The sequence below is a fragment of the Peromyscus eremicus genome, chromosome 1, assembly GCF_949786415.1.
Source record: "Peromyscus eremicus chromosome 1, PerEre_H2_v1, whole genome shotgun sequence".
In the NCBI taxonomy this organism is placed as follows: Eukaryota; Metazoa; Chordata; class Mammalia; order Rodentia; family Cricetidae; genus Peromyscus; species Peromyscus eremicus.
In genome coordinates this window covers 88,989,994-89,015,225 of record NC_081416.1, presented here as the reverse complement: position 1 = coordinate 89,015,225, position 25,232 = coordinate 88,989,994, and the positions used below count along the sequence as shown (strand labels likewise).

Below are 25,232 nucleotides of genomic sequence, written 5' to 3'. Positions count from 1 at the left end.
ATGCAGGGAGAAAAAGAGGGAAAGCTTTTAGCACAGTGCCTGGCAACAACACAGTAGAGAGATGCTGTGGGATGCAGTGGCCTGCATCTTCAGGTTACTGGTACTTATCTAGCTGTGAGTCCAATTAATTAAGTCAGCATCCAGCCCACATTTCCATCTTGTATGTAATATCTTTTCCAATGCTGTGTTAAGCTTCTATTTACACAGAGTGGTCCCCTCCCCAAACGGGACAGAGACAAAATAAATCTGCTTTGAAACTCGGGAAAGTGGGAAGTTACTCATGAAGTTGTTTGGCCTTGAAACCCATCCACATTTGGACAAAGGTTGTGTGCCTTGTAAAGAACTAGAGATGGGTCACACGGCTTTACAAGCATTGAAATGCTGTCTTGAGTTCCAGGAACTTGCCTGGCTAGAATTCACTCTATAGTCACGGAGGCTGGTCCACTTCGCATAACTCAGTCGACTGATTTAATGCCTTTGTTTGTGGATCCAGCTCACATTTGCAGAGGACTTTCTGGGTGTCAGCCCCATCCACGCCACTCCACCCAGCCCCCTCCAGCAGTTGCTAAAGGGGAGCAGGCATGTGTCAAAAAGTAGACAGTAGCTTTGTTATCAGGGAGTTCAACATTTGGAAGGTTTGCCAGTTCTTTGGGTCTCCCTAGTAAGCGCTGGGAGGTAAAAATAAGACTTCTCCACACTTCGAGCGTCCAAGCCGCACGTTATGTTTCATTATTTATTTATTTTTTTATTCTTCTCAAAAATCTCTGCATCTCTTTCTTTCTGTCCTGCTCCCTTGATGCTTTTGCAAAGCAGATGCCTTGGCTGCTGGGACCCTGTCTGTAACATGTGACAGAATCTCGCTCAGGTCTCACCCTATGGCCCAGGCTCGCTTAGAACTCGCGACTACCTCCCCTGCCTCAGAGGCTTTCCAAAGACTGGGATTACGGATGTGCGCCACCACCTCCTGGAGACTTCTCTTTCGAACGGGAATGACAGCTCCACCGGGCGCTTGGAGGTCAAGACAAATAAAAAGAACGCGAGATCGCGTGCAGTCGTCGGACGGAAAAGTCTTCTAGAAACGCTGGGTATTAGTGCTGTGGTTCCGACTAGGGCAAGCCAGGGGTTTCAGGAAGGTTCTGGCGCTGTGTTCCTAAAATGTGGTTTCCTAGATGGAGCTGGAGCGGGGTGGACGAGGAGATGCTGCGTTTACTCAGCGTTCTGCGAGGAAGGAAGGGAACGGAGAAGGAGGGAGAGCTGCAAGGTAGGTACCAGCCCTGGACACGACCCAGTAGCAGGGGGATGACAGCGAGCGCTCGGAGTCCGAGCCGCTGCAGCCGCTGCGAGCCGGAGACCTGGGGAAAAACCGAGGGCTGGGGCAAGAAACCCAGAGAGCTCACCGATTGGTCCTCTTCTCGGGGCGTGCGTTTCTGTCCCCCAAATGATTGGTGAAGGAAAAGTAGCAGGTAAACCAGGCCTGCCGTCTTGTCATTGGTCAGTGGCTCCTCTATCGGCCAAACGATTGGCTAGCGCGACATGGAGCCGAGCGCTGATTGGTCCGGATTGGCCGCCAAGACCGCTCCGTTAGCGCGCTCTGATTGGCTGGCGGGAAGAGGCAGGTATCCGGGCTCCGCGGCTCCTCCATTGGTGGGCGGGGAAGGGGGGTTGGGCACAGCGATTGGTGGGCGGGGGGCCGGGCCTGGGCCGGCGGGGAGCGGATTGGTCGGAAAGTAGGTTAGTGGTGCGACATTTAGGGAAGGCAGAAAGTAGGTCAGGGACGGAGGTGCCTGTTTACCCGCGCCGGACTTGCCGCCGCCACCGCCGCGGGATCCGAGTGCGGGTGCGGGCGCGGGCGCTCGCGGCGAGCCACGGTGAGTGTCCGCACGGCTGCGGGCTGCGGCCGTCCCGGGGCGTCCCGTCGGGGGTCGCGAGCTCCCGGGCCGGCGCGCCGCCCCCGCCCCCGCCCGCGGCGCAGCCCGGCCGCCTGGAGCCCTGCCCGACGTGCCCGCTGCCGGCCTTAAAGGGCCCGTGCGACTCCCAGCCCCCACCCGGCCGCGGGGAGGCTGCGCCCCTTAAAGGCGCCGCGCCTGCTCACCCCCATCTCTCCTGCCTGGGCTGCGCGGCGGGCGGGGGAGAGCTGGGGGGGCCCCGGGACGCTGTCGGTGGGCGCGCCCACCTTCCCCGCGCGGGCATCACCACCTGGCCCGGGAGGGGGCGGCCGGCGGCCTCTTAAAGAGACAGTCATGCCGGGCTGTGGCGATGACCCGAGCCCGGAACGAGCTCCGGGATGCGTCCCCGGGAGCTTCTGGGTCCCTGAAGGGATGGCTAGGACGCGGGCAGAACGATGCTATGCAGTGCCTGCTCAGCCAACCCCTCCGCACTTCCCTCCCCGGAGCTGGGTGGGGGCGGGGAGGGCGTCTCCGTCGAGTCGGGGCGTTCGCGTCCGCCCGTCCCTTTGGCCGGTTGTGGGGCTGGCGCGGACCCCGGTTATGCCCTGGCGGGCACGGACCAGGCCGGCTCCAGTGTGTGGACAGCCGTCGGTCCTGCGCCGTCCGGTACCTGGGTGGCCCTGGAGGATGGATCTTCCCTTTTGGGTCTGCGAGCAGGTGCCCGATGGCGTGGGGACAGTGCCCTGCGCCCGGGTGGGTGTCCGGGAAACCTGCGGAAGGCGCAGCGAGGCTGCCCTTACATGCGGGTTTGGCAGGTAATAGGGGAAGAGAAAGGTTTCCACTGGAGATTGCCCCGGCGTTGACAGCTTGGAAAGCTTGGGTTTGCTGGGAGAAGTGAAAGGTAGAATTTTACGCAGACTTGGGGCCACATGGCACCCATCCCCGGGGGTCGCAGAGCGGGTCGCGATCGGTGCCGGGGGAAGGAAGGGCTGCGTTGGACACGGGCGTCTGTTGTCAAGTTTGTGCTGGCTGAGCTGACATGATCACCCCTCACCTGTTCCCCCAGCATCTTCTCCAGTCCTTCCGCCCTCACCTAGCCTAGCTTTGGCCCTTTGGCCCTTGCGGTCGGGCTCTTTTCTTGTCTTAAGTTGTTACTTTTCAGCAAGAAATTATTAGTCAAGTTTTCTCACCCAGCTTCCAAAAATCAGATTCTGTATTCACAAGCAACTACTTTTTGACGGTACCGGTATTGCCATGATCTGTGTGTTTTCTTTTTTTGTTTGTTTTGTTTTGTTTTGTCCAGGAAAATGGATCATTAAATGCCCCCCTTTTTTGCACAACCCTTGCTTATCATTTGTCCTTCTGACATTTGCTGCCGTGCCCCCTTTCAATCTATTTTTACTTAACAACTATTATTTTTATTCTTAAGTTCCCATTGATACCAGGATCTGTCAATTTGGGTTGGTGGATTTTCTAATTAATGTGCCAGTTGAATCATGAGCTTAAAATAATCGTTGCTGCTCCTGAGCAGTTTTGAATAATCTCAGGCTCCCTGTGCTTGCAAGAAAGGGGGAAAATCACTGCTGTTAAACTGGATTTCCATACCAGGGAAGTTCCAAAAATAAATATTTTTTAAATACAAAATTTAATCTTTCAGATTCTGCTTTGTTTCTGGGTTCACATTATTACTAAATCTTTAAGATGGTTTGTTGAACATATTTAGAAGGGTTAGAAATTTCCCAGGCAGATTTGAAATTGGGTGTATCAACGGAAGCTGGATCAGTAGCGACAGTTTGGTTCTATCTTAGATGTCGCCAATGAATAATGATAATGTTAAAACAGCAGTTAAATTTGTACTTTGTTCCAATCTCTGCTGTTTAAAATGGGAGAGGCTCCGATAAGGTGTGAAAGAGCAGAAACCTGGGTTAGAAGGCATGTAGCTCGGTTCTAGCCCAGGCTGGGACTCTGATGGCTATGCCACTTGGAGCAAGTTACTGCCTTTCTGGGTTATGTTCGCCTCAGATGGAAAGTCTCAGACAGTTGAACTAAGGGATGTCAAAGGTTTCTACCACTCTTCAGTTCCACATACCTCTAAATATTTAATAGATTTGAATTAGGGTAGGTATTTACCTCCTGGAGCTGCCAGATCATTTGAGCGAAAGTCCTGTTTCATGAGAAAGTTAAGCATATCAACAGATGGTGTTTAAGAGGATCCATTTCAAAAGATTTATAATTGATGACGATTCACCCGTATCTGCAATTTGCAGAAGAGGTTTACATGCCACGGGGCAGGAAAAGGAAGTGGCCATATTTTCAGATTTATTCCTTCCCCTCACCAGCCTTGCTGAGATTCTTATACCCGAAAATGGATAAGTGCACGGAAAGACATGGCTGCATTAACAGTACTGCATATGAGCATGCAAAAATGCATGACTTTATCTACCTTTGGTGGGCAGCCTGTCTTCTATCCAGGAGCTTTTTTCTTTCTGTGATTTTACCGTCACCTCACCGTGGTAGGAGAGCGTGAAGATTAAAGAACCCCTGCCACTCCCAGCACTGGAGTTTCAGTGACTTCAGTGTTATGCTGACTGAGGTAGGCATTTGCAGGGGAAATTAGAAAAGACAAATCTTTTCTAGACTTTGAGGTTGAATGAGGAGCTCAGGGACACAAGCCTGCCCTCCTCTCCCGGTCTTCTCTGTCATGGCCACTTTATCACAAGGCTCAGATTGACCCTAAATATCCTTTTAAATGAACTTTTCTCCTCCCATCCACCTGCTCTGACTTAAGCTCCTCAGCATCGTTTTCCTTTTCAGAACACCCGATCCATTCCCCTATTGCCCCCTCCCCTCTTCTCAGTTGGGAGAAAACATCCTCCTCCCACTGAGCTCAGATGCACCGGAACCCCTGGTTCTGGTGTCAGAAGGAGCCGGCACTTGGGTTGGAGCTGTGTGGCCCTGGTTCTGGTGTCAGAAGGAGCCGGCACTTGGGTTGGAGCTGTGTGGCTTTGGAGAAGTGTCTGACTTCTTTGACCTCGGTGCTGCTCCTCTGGTGCAGTGGCAACGCCTGCCTCTTGGAGTCTGTGAGGTTGACAGGACATGATGCATGTCAACTGCCTAGCACACAGGAAGCCTTTCCTCAGTGCCAGCTGCCACTCCCTCCCACCTCTGCCAGGCTCCTGTCACCAGAACGTCCTCTGTACTGTTTGTCCTCGGACTCCCCACCAGTGTCAGAGAACCTTTGTCTTGATTTAGGAATAGGAAGAAACAGACCTATTGTGAGCCTGTTGTGAGTTTCCATGTGTCCATACTAGGTGCCCCTGAGTCTGGATGTCTCCCTGATAGGTGCCCGACTGCCCCAGAGCTGAACATTCTCCTGCTCTGGCTTTTCCCCCTACTTTTCTTCTTTATGCTCTGTATGATTTCTAAATCTTTTCGTTGAAATCCAAGTTGTTTTGGTCCCCTTGCAGCTTGATCTAGCTCACTTGTCTTCTCCGGAAGTCACTCCTCCTCCTTCCTTTAGGCCATGCTGCTTTCTCGATTCTCTTTCTGTTTCTGCCAAAGATGAACGTCCGTCTTCTGCTGCCCACCTGGCCCCCACCTCGCCTGGAGTCCCGTATCTAGGTGTGCCCTGCTTCCTCTGCTGTAGCTGTGGCAGGTCCAGTAGTGTCCTGTAGCTAGCTCCAGTGGCCCTGGTGGTTACAGGCTTGTACACTGTCTTCAAGCCCCACTCCCCTGCATCAGCACCCCACCCAGGAGCCTAGAACCCTTCATGTCCTGCTTCCCCAGTTGTCCAGCCAGGCAGTTTTGTTAGACAATGTAGAGCCTCAGCTCTTTCCTATCCCAGCTTTTGCTTTCGACCTTCCTAACTGATGGCTGGCTTGCTTTTTCTCTGTATCTTGGCATCCTCCTGATAGGATCTCCCCTTAGCTCCCAGAGTTGCAGTGTGGGCTGCATGAGTTAAGATATGGGGCATGTGGGTCAAGGTCTTGACCACACTTTGCCGTGGCTCAGTGGTGTTGCTCCCCATTGCTCTGCCAGCTCCTCACTCTGTCATGGGGGACTCTCCACATCCAGCCCACATGCTGACCTGCACTTGTGTACACAGGACTGTCCAGCCAAGCTGAGGGGTGGACCATCCCATGCACCAGCTCTAGGCCAGGTCCTCCCAACCTCCAAGTCTTCACATATCCCCTCTCTTCTGTTCCAGCTCAGGCACTTGGACCTTTAGGAACCACCTCTGTCTTGACTTTCCCCACACATGGCTGCAGTGTCCCCAGCCCTTGACCCTTTTCTAATTCCTGGAGGTTCTACTGTGTTCTGTATCATGGTGGACTGTCCCTGGGATTCTGGCCTGTTTGTCTAGACTGAGCACTTGAGGGAGAGTTCATTTTGGTTCCTCCCAAATAATAGGCACAAGAGGCCTATTTGTATTTGTCTGGTGCCCATCCCAGTTGGAGACTGGAGAAGGAGGGATGCACACTTACTGCAGAGAGGTTTGAGTTGTGCAGGGGAGGGAGATGACATGTCCTTAGTACTGGCTTCAGGGGAATGCTAAGCGCTGGAATGGGGGAATGTTGAGTGTGGGAATATAATGACAAATGATTTTTACTTGAGTACATGCTGTCCTTTGAGTTCTGTAAACTCCTGTTTGTCCAGCGTGTTTGCCCAGTAAAGAAGGGTCTGTCTGATTTAATACTCTGGTTGATATTGTTTTGGACATAGACTGAGTCAAATGTTTGTATGTATTTATCCCTTTCACTGCTGCTTCTGTTGTGTGACCTGGACAAATTAGTGAGTTTGAGTCTGATTGGCTTCAACTGAAAAAGAGGAATAAATAATTATGGCAGTAGTAAATAAATTATGGCAATTTATTGGGCATTTTCTGTGTGCCAGCAAATATGTCGCTTACCTTAGGCTTATTAATTTCATGTAGTCTTCGTCATTCTCTTGTGAGGTCACACCACTGTCCTTCTTTACAGATGAGGTGGCTTTGTAAACTGCCCAAGGTTACCCAGTTGCTAAGGGATGAGCCAGGGTTTATCTATCTGATAGACTCCGGAGCCTGCTAGGAGGGACAGGGTGTTAAATCCCGTGTGCCAGACATCATGCTTGGAGCCCTCTAGGCTTGCAGAGATTGGGGACCAGTCTCAGATGGCAAGCATGATGTGCACCATCCTTCTAGCAGTGCTGATGTCCTTGCCATGGTACAAGGGGCCACACATTTGGATACTACCCTAGTATCGGTTACAAGGGCTTGTGAGTTTCCTCCTACATCCTGTGATGTCTCTTTGCTATCTCTTGCTTTCTCCTGTCTTTCCGGGGCTCTCATGCAAGCCCCTGATGCTCAGCCTCTTCCTCCCCAGGATCCCCTGTATAAGATGAGCTTCCTAAAGAGACTCACTAACACTGGTTCTGACAGAGACATCCAGGAGCTCTCCTCAGGGAGAGACGTCTCTCAGCTTTGTCCTCCTCATCCCAAAGACACACCCTCCCCAAGCCACTGCTGTACCCCAGCCTTGGTGGAGATATATGTTTTTAATGCCAGTTGTTCCCTCTGAATACATTTAGATAGCAAAGGGAACAATGTTTTATGTGAAGAACCTGTTACATAAAAATGGATTATATAATGTTCAGCTCTATACCCCCCAAAAGTAATAATCACTGGCTCCTTGGAACAGAATTAACCTCAGATTGACAAATGTGAAAAGTGATGCTCTGCCCTCAGCCCCTCCCTTTGAACTCTGCGGTCCTTGCTGGGCATCTGGAGCAGGCTGAGTGGGACTGGCCTGCATCTGTGACACAGGCTGGAAGTGGCCTTTTGAGAGAGGAGATGCAGTGACGTCTTGGTGACTTTTGTCCCCCTCATGGCTAAGCTGCTTACTCCTCGCTTAGACCATCAGTACCACCTGTTTCCACTCTTCTGCTCTACTCTGTACTCCTTTGGGTTTTCTCCATTCAGTATGACCAGGCAGGGCCTTCTAAGAACAAATGCCCTGTGTCCAGTCTTCCTCTGCCCCTCTAGGCCACCCCTGCCCATCTCCAACCTCCATTACGAGACCCTGTGCCTGAGCTTCCATGCGACTGTCCGACAGTGTCAGTCTCTCCTGTTGAATGTCCTGGCTCACGATCTCTTGACCAGAGAGGCCCTCCTCTCTCCCTCCCTTCCTCTGCCTACCTTGAATCTCTCGCCCCACTCCCTGCCTTTTGCTTTTCAGTCATTTATTCCAAAGCAATGCTATTTCAAAATTGGCAGATTGCCGTCTCCCGCCTAATCAGGATAGTCAGTTCTTTCACTTTTCAATAGATGATGGACTGTCTTCCCCTCACTTCCTGTTCTCTGTCTGCACTCATCCATTCTTCCAGTGGGATTTCCTGGAGGCTCCCAGGTGAATAGTTGTTTTGAGCACAGAAGTGACCAGAAGGGGCTTTGGCTTCTGCAGGGAGGGCGGTGAGACATGCCCAGGAGCCAAAGGGAGTGAAACAGTAGGGAGCACGCCTCCTGTCAGGGAAGATGCTTTAGCAGGGTCTTCAGGGAAGACCTCACTGAGAAGGTGACTTGAGCTCAGCTTCTGAAAGATCCGGGAACAGTTTCCATGGAAGAGAGTCTGGCTGGTACCAAGGTCCTGATATTGGAGGCAGCTTGATTGCCGAGGGAAGTAAGAGCTGGTGAGTAAGGGTCTTGAGTTTCTGTGACCAGATGCTTTCTCTCTCCTTTCTCCTCTCAGGAGCCTTGAGCCCAGAGTCAGAGGCCTGCAAATATGAATTAGAGTATTTGCTCAAATCATGTAACTAGTGGTTCACTGTTCTCTGCTTAGAAGGCCTTTCGTGAAATGCAAGGCATTGTTTATATGCTGTGTCACATGCAAACAAATTAAGGGTTTGGAGGGTTCCCTCATAAATGTGCTGCTAACAGGTGTCACTGCCCGTTAGCATTTTAATTATATTTAGTGCAGACTTCTGTATATTGTTTGATGTGTGTGTGCATGTTAAATGTTTTAAAAGTTTATTTGTAATGCAGTTGATGGAAGCTTGGTATAAGTTGGTCTATATTAAAAAGAAAGCAACCAAACTAAATAATGGTTTAGTTCCCCATCAAGCTCAGAAAAGCCATTTAGGGACAGCTGTAGCCAAAACCGTATGGCTTCGTTCTAAAGCAGCGTTAGCGTTAATTAAACTGCAGCTTGCACGGCCCTCGTCTGTGGTGCATTACAGTTATTTACTGCTGGCTTTGGCTGTTTATCTTAGTCACTTCTACTATTTCCCAGCCTGACAGAAAGCTTTATGAAGGGAATTTTTTCCCTAACCTTTCTGCCCTTAAGAGTTGTTCTATTGTTTTATAAATGGGACCGTAGAACTCAGAGCGGAGGGCATTGTGAGCCAGTGTGGTGATGTGCTGAGGCTCTTCAGAAGGAGTATTCCTTTTGGAACTTTGATTTCTCAGGGTCTTCTCAGTTAGAAAATCCTGTGTTTTGAAGAGTAACAGGAAAATGAAACATGACCTTCATCGTGCATACCTACTTGGAAATGGCCCCCTCCAGATTCTTCTAGAAGTACATGGCAGGGTGATGAGGGGAACTTAGCTCCCTTGGCTAGTGCTCATGGTTTTTCTTCCACAGCCCCCTACCTACCCTTATCTGCCTTTCTAAATGAGTTGAAAGGAATTTTTTTCCTAGAATTTGTGGTCCAGATAGGAATTACGTGTTCTTGGTCATCTAATCTCCCAAATCATTATGTAAATCACCTTTTCTTTGGACTCTTAGGGATAAACATGGTGACTGGTTTGTTTGCTTGTGAAATACACTTGTGAGAACCCTCAGGGACTGGGATGAGTTTGCAGCCGAGAACAGAGCTAAAAGAGTGTGGGATCCAAAACAGTTTTAAATGTTAAATGCAAATCTATTTTCAGTATCCTGCTGGAGGGGAAAGGAGCCCAAGGCTGGAGATGATAGAATCGACTTCTGCTTCAAAGGGAAGGGGTTTTACCATAGTGGGGAAAAAAAAAAAAGCCATCCTTTCACCAAGTGCTACCTCTCCCTTCCCACCTCTGAGTCCTGTTGTTGGCATCTTAGGTCACTCTGCCATTTGAGACATTTGATATTTAAGTGACGTTCGTGGCTGAGCTCAGCTGGCAGTGTTGAAAAAAATGACTGAGGTGAGCATGCTGTACTACTGTCTGTCCTCGGTGCATTCTGGAGGGAAGGGTTGCCGCACTGGGGTGACAGGGCACTTTTAGCGCTGCCCTGGTCTGGTCAGTTATGAGCAGTATGTTCATTTTCACCCCCTCACTTGAAGGCACAGAAGGAGTTTGTGCAAGGAGACACTGTGCTGGGAACTTCACTCTGGAGCTGGGGTTGCATGGAACCTCATCTTCTTCCTTGGGTGCCGGAATGTGAGCAAGAATGTCACCTGTTTATTCCCCGCCATGTCCCGGGACCAGCCACTGAGTTGGTGTCTGTACAGATCAATTGCCCAATAAATACCTATTTATTTAATCAACAGGTGAGTTGAGCTTTGTGAAAACCCTAGATGTTCCTGCCTTGCATATGCAAGGACATATGCATGGGCTTGCTCTTATATGTACTTAAAAGTCTAGGTAGCCATTTCCTCTGGACATTTGTGTTTTTTGTATTCTCCGTGTTGGCTTGGAGATCAGTGCCTTTTACTGACAAAGGAGTTAACTGTTCAGCTACCATTCATCTTTATCTTGTCTTTCCTTAGCTCCAGAGCATAGCTTAGCAGTGGCTGAGCCTCATGAACTGAAAGGACACTTGCTGCACATTTATTCAGGCATAACAACACATTCATTATTTAGTCAACAGATGTCATGCATCAGGCTAGACCCGGGGGCAAAGCTGATTCGTTTTTTGACCGAGGAGCCTGCTGTTTTATTTCCTTAAAGAGCATCCTATGGGCTGGGGAGATGGCTCATTTGTAAAGTGTAGGATGAACATGTGTGAGGACCTGAGTTTAGGTGCTAGCACACAGATGAGGTTAGGCTTGTCCTTCTGAGGTGGATATAAATACAGCTAATTCGAAGATGGGAATGATGAGAGCGCAGTCAGAGATGGGCTAACCTAGAATGGAAGGTTCTGAAGTGGCAATTGAATGTTGGAAGATTATTACAGGCCTGTCTGTGTTTAACCCACTGAGTGACGGGGAAATAAGTCAGTGACAAGTCAAGGTTTACGTAGTGACCATTTAGATCCAGCTATCAACTCATACAGCCTAGAGTCATTTGAAAGGAGATCTCTGCTAATGGATTACCTGGATCATACAGCTATGGCTGTGTCTGTGAGGGATTGTCTGAATTGATGACTGATCTTGGGGCACCATCCTTAGGTGTAAGAAAGCTGAAGAGTAATACAGCAAGCACATTCCTCCATGGTTTCTGCCTGCAGGCTCCTGCCCTGAATTCCTGCTCTGACTTCTTTCAATGACAGATAATATCCTGGAAGTGTAAGATGGAATTCCCAAATGGCTTTTGGCCGGAGGGCTTTCCTACAGCACCAGAATGAAACTAGAACACCAATGTGATGGTTGCTATTGATTGTCAACGTGGGAGTGGGGGGGGGGGGCTCTAGGCTCTCCTAGGAGACAGGCAGCTTGTGAAGCGTTATCTAGATTAGGTTAGCCTCTGGTTATGCCTGTGAGGGTTTATGTTGATTAGGTTAGTTGAGGAAGGAAGGCCCACTCACAGAGCTGGTACCATTCTGTGTGGAATTCCAGACTGAATGAGAAGGAGAAAGGGAGCTGAGTGTAAGCATTTATCTCTCTCTGCTCCTGAATGTAGATGCCATGTAACCAGCTGCCTCTCAGCTCCCTGTCATGAAATGACAAGCCAAAATAACCCCGTTCTCCTTTAAATTGCTTTTGTTGGAATATTTTTAAAAAATCAGCAGCAGCATCACCATTATTATCATTATTGTGTATGTGTTTGGGTGCACAGGCCACGGTGTGCACATAGAAGAGGACAACTTTGTGGAGTCAGGTCTCCATACTTCCAACTTCAAATGGGTCCCAGGGTTGAATTCAGGTTATCAGGTTTTTGTCATGGGGTAGCAAGTGCTTTTTCCCATGGAGCCTTCTCAGCAGTCCCTTGTGAGTTTTTTTGTTTGTTTGTTCTTTAATCACAGCAACAGGAAAAGTAAAGAGACACCTATCAAAGTAGTAGAGACCATCAGGCAGTGGGAAGCCCATGAAATTATTTGTTATGACAATGATAATATTCCTTAACTGCTCACACATGAGCCCTGGGTGAATGATGTTGCAGTTTGAAGGAGCAGAGAGGACTAAATGCAGCAGAGGGCCAGATGGAGAGGGACACGAAGCCAGAAGTCCAAGTTAATTGACAGTTGTGTTGTCAGTTCATCTTTAGAGTTCCGGAGCATGCCAACATCTGCCAGTGTAAGTGCCTTTTAAGTGTGTGAATCTGCACTGTACTGTGACCAGATTCCTCAGTCCTGAGTTCTTCAGAGGCAAAGCATCATGTTGGAAGACAAACGTTCAAAGGCAAATACGTTTTGTCTGTAGGGAGCACTGGAGTAGGGATGGGCTAACCTGCATTCTAAGCTGCTTCCACTACTTAACCACCATCCCTTAAGCAGATCACGGATGTCTCAGACTGAGCCTGCTTGTCTGTTGAGCTGATAAAATAATTTTTATCCAACCCTTCGCAGCGTGGGTGGGTCTGATGCTTGAGAGAGATAATGGAAGAATGCAGGCTTTGAAGCTATAACCGGTGAGATCGTGCTGGCCTTTACAGGTGTTACAGCAAAGCCGGGCTACCTCCAGGGCTGGCTGGAGGATGTGGCGCTGTCCACTACTTGGGTGCTGACTCATACTACTTTGTTGGCTAGAAACATTTTTGTTGTTGTTTTGTTTTTTGTTTCGAGACAGGGTCTCGTGTGCCCAAGATGGCTTCCAATTTTCTGTGTAGCTGAGGATGACCTTGAACTCCCGATCCTCCTGATTCCAGCTCCTGAAAGCTGAGATTACAGGCATGTGCCATCACCCTGTTTGTGCAGTGCTGGGGATTGAACCAAGGATTTTGTGCATGCTGAGCAAGCATTCTGCCAACTGACCTACATCTCCAGTCCTGGGGCCATGCTTTAAAGATAGTTACTCATTTTGTACCCAGAGATGGAGAGCCAAATACCCAGACCTGGGTGGAAAAGTTAGATACAGATAGTCACTCGAATGTCTTCCCTGGGAATGTCTCTCAGCATAGTGATGGGCAGCTCCAAACCAGAAAAACAACTGGCCAGCCAGGCATTCTTGGATGGTTTGCCTGTCCTCAGGCATTAGGCAGAGATCCAGAAGAACCTCCATTAGCCTGCGATTAATAAATGAGCCAGCACACTGTCCAGGTAATATCCAGTTGCAAAGCCTGTAGCTGCCACGGCGCAGCAGAACCTTCCTTGGCGATCTGCCAGCTCTCGACTCCATCAGCATAATATATGTATTTGTAGGTATTAATAGTGGTGCCTAACCCTTGGCTGTTGACGCATGCTAAGCATCGTGCTAAGTGCTGACTAGTCTACACCTTACTCTTTATGACAGTCCTATGGAGTGGGCACAGAGTCTGACACTCAGGGGTGCCTCAGATGATGTGTGCTGAATGGGAAAACTGGGATTTAAACCCCAGTCTCACTCCAGAGCCTGCTTTTTTTTTTTTTTTTTTTTTTTTTTAACAGCTGCAATCTTTTTTATTTCTTGAACTGCAGAATGCTTCCTGTCTCAGTCTGGGGGCTTCTCACAGCACAGTGGGGCCCAGGAACCCTTCCTTTGCTTGCTAGACGTATCACCATGCAGTGGTCCCAGCTCACTGCAGCTCTCTTTTCTTCACAGCCCATGACTGATGTCCTGGCGGCTGCTCGGTGGCTGGTGAGCAAATGGATGCCAGTGAGGAACACAGCAGAGGGACTGCCTCTTGCCAGCTCTGCCAGCTAGTCCACAAGCAGCAACTGGACAAGAGATTTCTCTAGGTCTCTCAGAGTGGCCGGGCAGTGTCTAGTCTGCTAGGGTTTCGGGGTGGTGGTCATCAGAATCTTCTCTTAAAAGCCTTTTCCAGGGCGGGCAGTGGTGGTGCACACCTTTAATCCCAGCACTTGGGAGGCAGAGGCAGGCGGATCTCTGTGAGTTCGAGGCCAGCCTGGTCTACAGAGTGAGTTCCAGGACAGGCGCAAAGCTACACAGAGAAACCCTGTCTCGAAAAACAAAAAACAAAAAACAAAACAAAAAAAAAAAAACCTTTTCCAACAATGCCATCTAACATTCCCACCCAATTTGCTAAACAGTTTTTATAGGCCATGGCTCGTTTGGTCTCTGTGATGACCCCGGGAGGGAGACAGGTGTTAGAGTCTGCATGTGTAGACTGAGGGATTATTCTGGAGAGTGTGAGTCACTGTCCAGGGCCCCACAGCTGGGCAGTGGCAGACCCAGGCTTCCAAACAGCATTTCTGACTTTAGCTTCCATTCTACCCAGGCTTACCCAGGTTTCCCCTTCCCCTTAAGTGTTCTGTAGACTGTATTTAGAAGCCTGCAGGACCTGCGGGCATGATTAACTTGATGTGCTGTGTGCTATACTGTTACTGAATCAGTAAATAAAAGATCACATGAATGCTTCTTGTCTTGGATTCAGCCAATACGTACCTCCCTGAGAGGATAGATAGTATGCATATGTCCTTTACAGTAGATTCCTGGGCCAGAAGCCCTCCTTTCTTAAAAAAAATTCCCAAGGCTTTTATAGATGACAAAACATGATGTTTATATCATTTTTTAAAGAAGTTGACCATTGAGTTCTTGGTCAGGAATACAAGCTCCTGTGATAAGTTTCCATGGAGACGTTAGCCTTGGCCCTCGGTTCAGCTTGCAGTGCCTTTGCTGGAAATGGAAAAGCTGATTTCTTTTTTTGGGTTCTCTCAGTTTTCCTCTGATCGGAGCAGAACTTGCCTTTGAGGTCCTGGTAATGTGCTTTATTCAAAAGTTTTCCACGAGATGACACAGAAAGAACATTTTCATACATGGGTTTGGACATCCCTTTGAAGTGTTTAATGGCCGTTAAGGGACTTTACCGGGGATGTGTAGAACTGGTGTCATTCAAGCTGCTCGGGCTGGTTCCTCTGTTAAGGAGACCCATAGATTCTACACTCCCACAATAGCTGAGCCCAGGTGGAGGGTGACTTCTTATGTGCCAGTTCAGAGTGAAGAGTGTCTAGGCCTGGTGTCATCAATAGGTGGCTCCTACTTGGTGGCTGAAGGTACAAACCTCATTTTCCCTTCTCCCGTGGAAAGAACCAGGGTGGGAGGGGGTCCTGTCACTCTATGGGGAAGACCTTAAGTCAGTAATTCTTTGTCCCAGTGGTCAGATCTTAGTTCTGCGGACACGTGTAAGGCTGGGGAATATCTTCAATTGGGAAATACGTTTAATTAGGAGGCTTTGTGCCCAGCAAAGTCAGTGGAGAGGAGCTGGAAGATTGGGGAAGATGGTAGCCAGCCATTGTGGTTGCAATGGCGGGTGGTTGATAGAGTCTGAGTGCAAGAGAGTTTGGTGTGGAAGAGAGCAGGGATGGCGCCAGGATCAAGGACCAGAAGCTAGGCAGCCACTTAAACCAGGGCAAATGCAGCCATCTAGAGGTCAGGTTAGTTCACTGCTCACAAACTCAGCAGCCAGTTTGTACCCAGGCATCAGAAAGGGCTCTTACTAATCCAAGAAGACTTAAGTTGTCAGGAGGGGAAGTAAGTTCACCAATGAGATGAACGTAGTAGAAAGATCCCTTGCTGAGGAGTCAGAGACCTGTGTTTGAGACAGGTCTTTCACCCATGGCCTGAGTAGAATATCTCAGTAAATGTTTTATCACCTATAAAAGAGGAGTAACTGTGATGGAGTAGTATAAGGCTAATGGATGGGGACCCCTCAGCACCTGCAGCTCCAATAGAACGGATGGAGCATCTGTCTGTTCACTACCGTATCCCAGTACTCCACCCAGAGCCTGGCACGGGCCCATTGCTGAATGGAGCATGGATATTACAAGAGGTGAAAAGGGCCTATGCAAAGGAGCTCTCCATCCTGCAGTCTTCTCTCAAAGAAGGACCCTGAGACTCTTTGCTGGTCAAGCACTCGAACCCATGTATAAAACTCAGTAGCCAGTATCAGAGCAGACATTAGAGCAGATGTCAGCTGGGTGGTGCAAGACCCCTCTGCCTGTTCCACAGGATGTAACATAACTGAAGACCGAGTCCACGAAGGTGAACCAGCCTTTAAAATGACCTGGCCAAGCTGCTGGCCTTCCTAAGTTCACTCAGACTTGACTTCCTGCTTCAGAATAATCAGATGCAGTTATAAAATTCCTTTGATTTGGAAAATGTGCTTTATTCAAAACTTTTACTTTGAAGAGAAGATCTAGACAAGAAAATATAAAAATGAGCCTCGTGTTTTTATGTGATGAGAACTCCCACCCCAGAAGTAGTGGTGATTAGTTTTTATTTTCTGTTGGTAAATAAATTGAAGTTTATCAGATTAATTCATTTTGTTGCTTTTTTGTAACTTTATTATTCATTTTGTTATTTATTTGTTCACCAAGGATGAGCATCTTGCTGGGAAGAGTGTGGAGTGATCATAGATGGGTTTTACTGCAAGAAAATACGTTACTGAAATTTCATCACAGTATGCTTCCATCTCTTTCAAATTTTCATTAATAAAAAGAGGAAAAGGCACCAGAATATTAACAGTGCTTCTCACCTTGTGAGATCAGAGATGGTTATTATTCCCATTTTTTTCTCTGTGGTTTTCTTGGTTCAACTCTGCATATATCGCTTTCATCATCATAAACGGGCAGGGGAAATTAGCCCTATAAATAAGTAGGTTCATACTTGCAAGCCTAAGATTTTTTTTGGTTTTGGCACCTGTCCTGGCTTATAAACTCTCAAGTGCTCCCAGCCTGATCCAGACTCCTTTCTGACTGAGGCAATGGGAACGTGTGTGGTGACAGACGTCTCTCCTGCTTGATAGCTGAGAACCAGGGCTTCTAATGCATTAGGAAGGATGTCCAGCCACACTCCTGGGATTTGGCCAGGCTTTATTGCAGTTGACTTAAAGAAATGAGTTCTGCATAGTCTCTGTTCCTTGGGTTAGTCTGCCTTCCTTCCTTCCTTCCTTCCTTCCTTCCTTCCTTCCTTCCTTCCTTCCTTCCTTCCTTTCTCCCTCCCTCCCTCCCTCCCTCCCTCCCTCCCTCATTTATATATATGTATATATATACACACACACATATATATATTTATTTAGAGGCAGGGTCTCTCTATGTTGTGCAACTCTTTCTTCTGCACCATAGCACCCTGACTCCTGCACTGGGGCCCAGGTGCCCCTGGCTCTTCCAGGTCCCTTCTCTACCTGGTCTTTCTATTCATGCTCAGCTTTGATTTTTTGATGGTGGCTTCTGAAGAGAACTCATTGTGGTCCTCCCTCCCTACAGTTTCCCTTCCCACTTTGTTATTGCTCAGAGGAGTGGCCTGAGCAGTCCTGGGATGGGGGACACTTGTAGGCACTTGTGGTGGTATTGTGTTCCCCAAAATATTGTGCACCCTAATAAACTTATCTGGGGTCAGAGACAGAACAGCCACTAGATACAAAGGCTAGAAAATGGTTGCACTCACACCTTTAATCCTAGCATTCCAGAGGTAGAAATCCCTCTGGATCTCTGTGAGTTCAAGGCCACATTGGAAACAGCCAGGCATGGTGACTTACACCTTTAATCCCAGAAAGTGAGCCTTTAATCCCAGAGAGTGATGGCAGAAAGCAGAAAGGTATATAAGGCATGAGGACCAGAAACTAGAAGCATTTTGGCTGGTTAAGCTTTCAGGCTTCTAGCAGCAGTTCATTCTGGATGAAGACTCAGAGGCTTCCAGTCTGAGGAAACAGGACCAGCTGAGGAACTGGTGAGGTGAGGTTAGCTGTGACTTGTTCTGTCTCTCTGATCTTCCAGCATTCACCCCAATAACTGTCCTCAGGTTTGTTTTTATTAATAAGACCATCTAAGATTCATGCTACAGGCACTGACTGGAGAGGACATTGGGCTACCCATCCCTCTGGGGCTTGGCCTGTACGTGGCATGGCAGGCTTAGATGTGGCTCTTGAAGTGTCTGACTGGCGTCTGAAGTCAGTTTCCAAGCTCTTGTTCATCTATTGAGATCCTGTAGTATGGCAGTCTCTGTTCCAAGTAGTGGCCGGGCTACAGGGGTGAGCCACTGACCTAGTCTCAGCTGAGAGGAGCTTTTGGGAGAGAGAGGAGGCTAACTGGTAGCTCAATGAAGAAGATGATTACAGGCTATGAGACCGGCCCCAGAGGAGGTACAAAGTGTCTGTTAATGGTGGCACTGGAGGACCAGAGTTTGGAGGGGAAAGCAGGACTCTTAATTCCAAGGTCTGTGCCTTCCAGCTCTCCTTGTTGGTGTAGAACTGTGGTTCTCAACCTTCCTAATGCCACAACCCTTTAATACAGTTCCTCATGTTGTGGTGACCCCCAACCATAAAATTATTTTTGTTGCTACTTCATAACAATAACTTTGCTACTGTTATGAATCATAATGTAAATATCTGATTTGCAGAATATCTGATATACAATCCCTGTGAAAGGGTCATATGACCACCGGAGGGGTTGAGACCCACAGGCTGAGAACCACTGGTGTGGAGGAATGAGATCAAGATACCTCTCAGGAGGACTGAGTGCTTGACAGCCTGAGCCAGGCCAGGCCTGCAGGTGGAGAATCACAAGTTGAAGGCATGAGCTAGCTTAGCCATTCCAGGTGACTATCTCTGAGCTGCCCCTGGGAGGCAGCTAGCTTTTCTGAAGACCAGTAAGCCCCAGTCTTGATCTAAGAGTCCGGATTAGTGCATGCAGCAGCTTTGTGTGAGGCAGCCTTGTGTTTTCTCTCTGGTTATTTTCAGCATCTAAGGAGGCTCAGCTAGGATATTGGCTGCTGCCTTCAGGGGACTGTTTTTTAATGAACTCCTCCTCCGTACTTCCTCATTACCCCCAATCCCTTTCCTGATAGCTCAGATTTAGCCTTCAAACAGACTGAGAAATTACTACCTTTATTGTCCTTTCTGAAATTCTGGCCACTAGTGCTCAGAGATCTTTTGGGCATCACTGTATACAGAGCTTCAGGTGACTCAAAAAAGCTTGATGGCAGGGCAAGGTCTGTGATTGCCCAGAGCATCTTCATGAAGTCTTCTAGACCTTCCTGTCAAATCTTGAGGCATGGTCCCTGGTCCCACTCTTTGGATTTGCTTTTCTTAGAAAGCCGTTGGACCCTTAGCTTTATGGAGAGACAAGTCTTCTTTCCATAAACCTAGTGATGCTTCTTTAATAGCCAAAGAGTAAATAGCCTTGGAAACTTGTCTCATCCCTGTTTGATGCGGTGAGGAAAAATTTAAGCTATTTCTCTCTCTCTCTCTCTCTCTCTCTCTCTCTCTCTCTCTCTCTCTCAACAGATTTATTTTTATTTCATGTGTATTGGTGTTTTTGCCTGCATATTTGTCTGTGTGAGGGTGTCAGAAACCCCGTATCTGGAGTTACAGACAGTTGTGAGCTGCCATGTGGGTGGTGGGAATTGAACCCCGATCCTCTAGAATAGCAGCCAGTGCTCTTAACCGCTGAGCCATCTTTCCAGCTCAGTTATTTAATCTCTTAAAGAGGTTGGAGGAGTCAGTTGACTCTAAGCTTTCTCACCCGCTCCTACCCACCTACTGTAACTTCTAACCAAGTCATTCATGCAGGGTTGTTTTGATCCCCTGCTGGGCTGGAAGTCTCTGCTACTGAACACAGTTGATTTTCTTGGTGGTGAGGGAGCTTGTTACCATTCGTGTTTGTTATCCTTATCTTCCAGTAAAAGTGCATCTATAATCACTGTATGTAGAAAAGAGGCCTACAGAAGATCTAGGGGAAGAACAATCCATTGAAAAATAGGCTTTTTCTCCTCAAAACTTTAGCCCAGATGGGTTAGGGTTTGTTGTAGCTTTACATTCACAGTTCCTTCTACTTCTCAGGATGACTTTGGGGTTCAGCTGTATTCAGCAGGATGGGGGAGTTGGGTCTGCGTTTTCAATTTGCAGGCTTTTTGCTTCCTGTCTCCTACCTGGGGCCCTGGAGTCCTGGGGCCCATCTCAGTCACTGAGAATGTGGCCAAGAGTTTTGGGGACCCAGGTGTTGCTTAGCTTCTGGGTATCATTGCTCCTATTTGGAATGTGCCATTCACATTCTTTACAGCCCAAGCATACTTTCAGACCTCCCTTTATGGGGTCAATATGTGGGGTGTGCATGTGTGCATGTAGGCCCTTGTAGACGCTAGAAGTGGAGGTCAGATCCCTGAACCTGAAGTTAGAGGGAGTTGCGCACTGCCCTCCATGGATGCTGGGAGCTGAACTTGGGTCCTCTGGAAGAGCAGTAACCACTCTTACATGTTGAGCCATCTTTCTAGCCCTTAGACCAGAGCGGAGCAGGGGGGTGGACTCAGGGCTGGCGCCGTGGCCTAGGAAGCAATGCCACTGTTCCCAGACAAGAGAGTGAACCACTTGCCCAAATCCACTGGGCAAGGCGGGGTAGAGCTGGCAAAATTGGAAAGCACATAGAAGAGCGTTCTAGGGGGATGAGGAACACTTTCCATGGAACAGGAGCTCAGCAAGGCCTGGTGCCTTTGGGGAAGGACAGGCTCATGTTTAGGGGCATCTAGGACCTGGGGACAAATAGCCAGAGCAACCAGTGAAGGGTGGTCTGTGTCTTTCCCCCTGTCACACCAGCACCCACCAGACTGACTGCCTTTCCAGCCCTGTGTGCTGAGATTTCCTTCCAACTTTCCTCTCATTTCCCTTGATTTTGACTTCAAGGATGAACCTGTCCTGCCCCAGCTGGGACAGCCTACGTGCAGGAACCACCCTGTCCTCTGTCCCCTCAACATTGTATCTTCCTTTAATCTTTCCCCCATGCTTGTTAAAGATGGCTGCATACTATTCTATCTATCCAGAGAATATTTTCCGTGAGCTGGGAGCTTGTAATGGAGCAGGTTTTCGATTGCTTCTAATTTTTATTCTTTCAGCTAATGCTGCATTAAGCATCTTTGTGTGTTACAGAATCATTTCATTAAGTTGGCGTTTATCTAGCTAATGGCAATGGCCCAAGATTTGACAGAATCGGATTTTCTTTTTTCAAATAGAATGCTGTGAAAAATGTATTTTAAAAATGTACTTCAAGCCGGAGACAATCTTTGTTGTATTTTTCATGAGTGAAGAAGCTGGGTAACTAATGTGAAAGGAGGTCTAAGCAAAAAGTGGCCATAATTTATTTGTCTGTGTGGGGAGGTTGAATCAATAAATCCTCTTAAGGAGCAATCAGCCTGTGAAAACCGAGGACGTTTTGTCTCCCTACACCTGATGCTTTGATTAAAATAATCATGAAATAAAGCATGGATTCCCTTAAGGGTGCTTTAAGAAATGCCCCAAGACAAGGAAGTAAATAAATTTTTTTTTTTTTTTCTTGTTGGCCTGTGATCTTCCTGCATCAGTGTCCCTAGTGCTGGGATTGCAAGTGTGGACCACCATGCCCAGCTGCAAACAGCATTTCAGAGGGAAGAAAGATCACCCCTGAGTGAACAGGTGGTGGAGGGCACTGCACATGTGTGGAAAGGCTTTGATCTTGGCTTTTTGTTGGCCATCAGGAAGTGACTAGGGTGAAACCAACACACACCATGACTTGGTCCCTGGTACTGGGTTGAGCCTTAGGTCAACACTGGATTTGGGGTGTTGGTTTTGTTAGTTTTTTTTTCAGTACTGGGCTTGGAACCCAGGGCCTCAAATAGGCTGCATCCACAGTGCCTTGCTCCCGTTTCTGCTATTTCTGTTTTTGTGGACCCTGGCTCTAGTCTTTATGATTCATCTTAATCCAGCAAATGTTTACTGAGTCTACATACCATGTAAGGTTGCAAGGAGTAAACACTGGGGAGAAAGATCCCAGAACCCCTTGTTCCTGAGAAGCTTGTGACCTGGGAATGGACCCACACAACAGGCTGAAGGATGCTTATTCAAGAGATTAAAATGCCGGCCCACCCACCTCTTAAGAAAGGGAGTCAAGGAAGGTTTGTGGAGGTGGCTGATTTTTCTCAACACCTTGAAAGGGCGGGCTGAAGTGCAGGGTAAGCGTTTCCAGCAGATGTAAAAGCTCAGGGAGAGAACAAGCTGTAAGGATATGAGCTGTGTTGCATTTCCATCAAAATATTGGGCGTGTGCCCCAATGTTCACAGCTTGCACTTTAGGCTAACTCTTTTTTGGGTGCAGCTGTTTCTAGGTGTGATTCTAAAGCCTGTATGAACTGGCTCATATAATCCACACAGGGTCTCGAATGTCTGCCTCTCCATTTTACAGACGAGTAAGCTAAGACTTGTAGCAATGAGTTAACTACCCAGGATCACACAGCTAGTGGCCACGCCCATACACCTCAAGGCTCTGTGTTGCTAACCACGAAAGCGCCCTTCTCAGATGCCCTGATTGGGGAACAGTGGGCATGAGAGCTGAAAAGAAGCAGATGCTATATGCTTAGGGGTTCAGGGATGCAAGAGGAGGGTCGGAGATGGTGATGATGCGGAGTTGCCCATGAGGCTCAGACAGAAGTGAGAAGAAGGCCTCTAGGGAGGGCAGCAGGGCCTCTTCTGACGGTGCTGGGCCCTGTTGGAGCACAGCCACTGGACTGCACTGTCCCATCGTGTTATCTGTAGAAAGCAGGGAGTAGGACAAGGGGGACAGAAGAGAGCCAGCCAGCCCTGCTCATTTGGCAGACCCAGGAGCTTTTCTGCAGCCTGATTACTTGGGAAAGCTGTTTTCATGCTGAGGCCTGAGTGTGACTCCTCCCCCACCCTAAGTGCTGTGGCAATCGCTGTTTTTCCTCGAAAATTGGGCCCATGTGGGTTCTGTGTGGTTCCCTTTTTATAGCCTTATTACCTTGTCCCCATGATGTAAGAAGCTTCTCTCCCTCTTTAAGCTTTGCTGTGAAAATTGGTTCTTAAAAGGCGCAGAGTGTTTCTCATCACCTGGGTGGTGCTGTCTGTGGCAGTACTTTCCTGCACGCGCCACATGCTTCTCTGCCACCACTTGTCTTGGGTCCCTGATCATCGGCAGTTTACTGAGAACTCTGGCTAACTCTTGAGTCTCACTAACTGTTGGCTGATTGTTCCCGGGAGAGTTCCTTCCTTCCTTCCTTCCTTCCTCCCTCCCTCCCTCCCTCCCTCCCTCCCTCCCTCCCTGCCTCCCTCCCTCCCTCCCTCCCTCCCTCCCTCCCTCCCTCCTTTCTTTCTTTCTTTCTTTCTTTCTTTCTTTCTTTCTTTCTTTTTTTTTTTTTTCCAAGACAGGGTTTCTCTGTGTAGCCCTGGCTGTCCTGGAACTCGCTCTGTAGACCAGGCTAGCCTCAGACTCACAGAGATCTGCTTGCTTCTGCCTTTGGAGTGCTGGGATTAAAGGCAGGCACCACCATACCTGGCTTGTGTCTCACCCTTTTAACAGACTCCTGAGAAGTAGGAACATCTACCCTATGCTCTCAATTGCTAATCTGACTCCATCTATTCCTACTGTTCCTTTCTTCCTTATGTCACAGCCCTAATGACCTGTGAGGGAGGGTCTGAAGCCAAGACTGGGCCTCTGGCCTGGAATTGATGACAAGAGCAGTTAGCATTTGGGGAGCCTGAGATGTTGCCAAGGAAGGGATTTTCTGTTCATGATCTTAATTATTCCTAACCCCTAAGAGTAGGTACTGTGGCTTCCCTGCTTTTTACAGAGAAACTGAGTCATGAAAGGATAGGGAGGAGATGGCTCAGGAGGTAAAGTGCTTGAGAGCCCAGTTAGATCCCCAGATCCCATGTGGAAAAGTAGGTCATGGTAGTTTACAATGCTAATCTGAGTGCTGCAGAGTTGGAGATAGGCAGCTTCTTGGGGTGGGCTGGCCACCTTAGCGCACTTGGCAGGTTGACCCTGTCTCAGAAAAGAAGGTGCAAGAGAACCAGAGGAACAACATCAAAGATAGTTCTCTGGCTTCCATAAACATGTGTTGACACATGTACTTGCAAACATTTGGGCTCTTGCACACACACACACACACACACACACACACACACACACACACACGGCTAGACAACCTTGCCTCAGATCACACAGCTAGGGAATGACAGAGCTGGGCTTCACCAGTCTTTCTACCCTGGAGCCAATGTGCTTGCTTCATTCACTTAGTAAATGATTGAGTACCACATGCTGGGAACTGTTCTTGACCTAACGAATAAGCAAAGGAAGAAAAGAAGAGAGGCCACAAAACCCCACTTCCAGCACAGGTGTAAGAGGAACTTACTGGGTCCGTATTGGGCAAAGGGTGTAGGAGGTCACCTGGGAAGCTGAACTCTGGGGTAGGGGCTGATGTTGCCAGTGACCCCTCTGGTTCCTGTCCCCTGTTGTGTGGCCACCAGTCTTGCTACCTCTAGATAAGCTGAGGGCACAGCTGCTGGCAGCCTCAGTTTACCACTTGGTGTGGGGGGGTGTTTTTTTCTGCCTCTGGCAATCAGTTCTAAAAGAAGGCTCTGATTAGCTTGTTTTGGAGATGTGCCTATCTTTTGGACCAGTCACCGATGGGCCAGGGACGGAAGTGTTCCTATCCTTGTCCAGGCAAGCAGCCTGTTTAGGATCTGCACCCAGGGCAGATGAAGTGAGTGTATTGTGGCTTACTCTAACAGATTTTGAAGATTGTATGGTACAATAATGCAGGGATTCTTCGTTTAGGTTTCGTTAGAACCAGACCAGATCCTGTATGATATAGTGACTGGGAATCTGTGTATGGAGGTGGCTGGGATGGTTATGAGGCTCCAAGGAGGGCTGCCCCCCCCCCCCCCGCTATGGCTTCTGAATGACTGCATTTGAATTTTACCTCTAGTCAGGGGTGTCAGTTTGTGGAACAGAGGATAGGGTGTGGAGACAGAAAGGTAAACAAGATTTAGTGACCAGCTGGAGACTGAAAGAAGAAAGAGAAGGTTAAGAAGGGTTTTCACCCCTTGGGGGCTAAATATTCATGCTGTGGAAGGTGAACCTGATTTTTGGACATCAATAAGGCAATTTTTGAAAGTCCTTAACTTAAGTAGTGGGAGATCCCATGTATCTCATGCTCCGACTGACAGTTTGACCTCTTACTGGTACCATAAGCTGGAAGGTGACACCGACTTCCAGTCTCTCAGTCCCTTCAAATGTTTCCTTTCTTCAGGAAGTCAGAATATGAGAGCATCAGGACTGCCAGGCCCAAAAAGGGATGATAGATAGCGGTTGGGGGGAGT

General features: G+C 48.4%; 1 protein-coding gene across 1 annotated transcript in view; it reads left to right on the top strand.

The window, feature by feature from the left end:
- The first annotated feature begins 1,727 nt into the window (after positions 1 to 1,727).
- The window catches only part of Bmal1 (basic helix-loop-helix ARNT like 1), a 107,575-nt gene continuing 84,070 nt past the window's right edge, over positions 1,728 to 25,232 (top strand). Inside the window, exon 1 of the mRNA XM_059268683.1 lies at positions 1,728 to 1,868. The gene's annotated coding sequence lies outside the window, so the exon portion shown is untranslated. The remainder of the gene's footprint in view (positions 1,869 to 25,232) is intronic.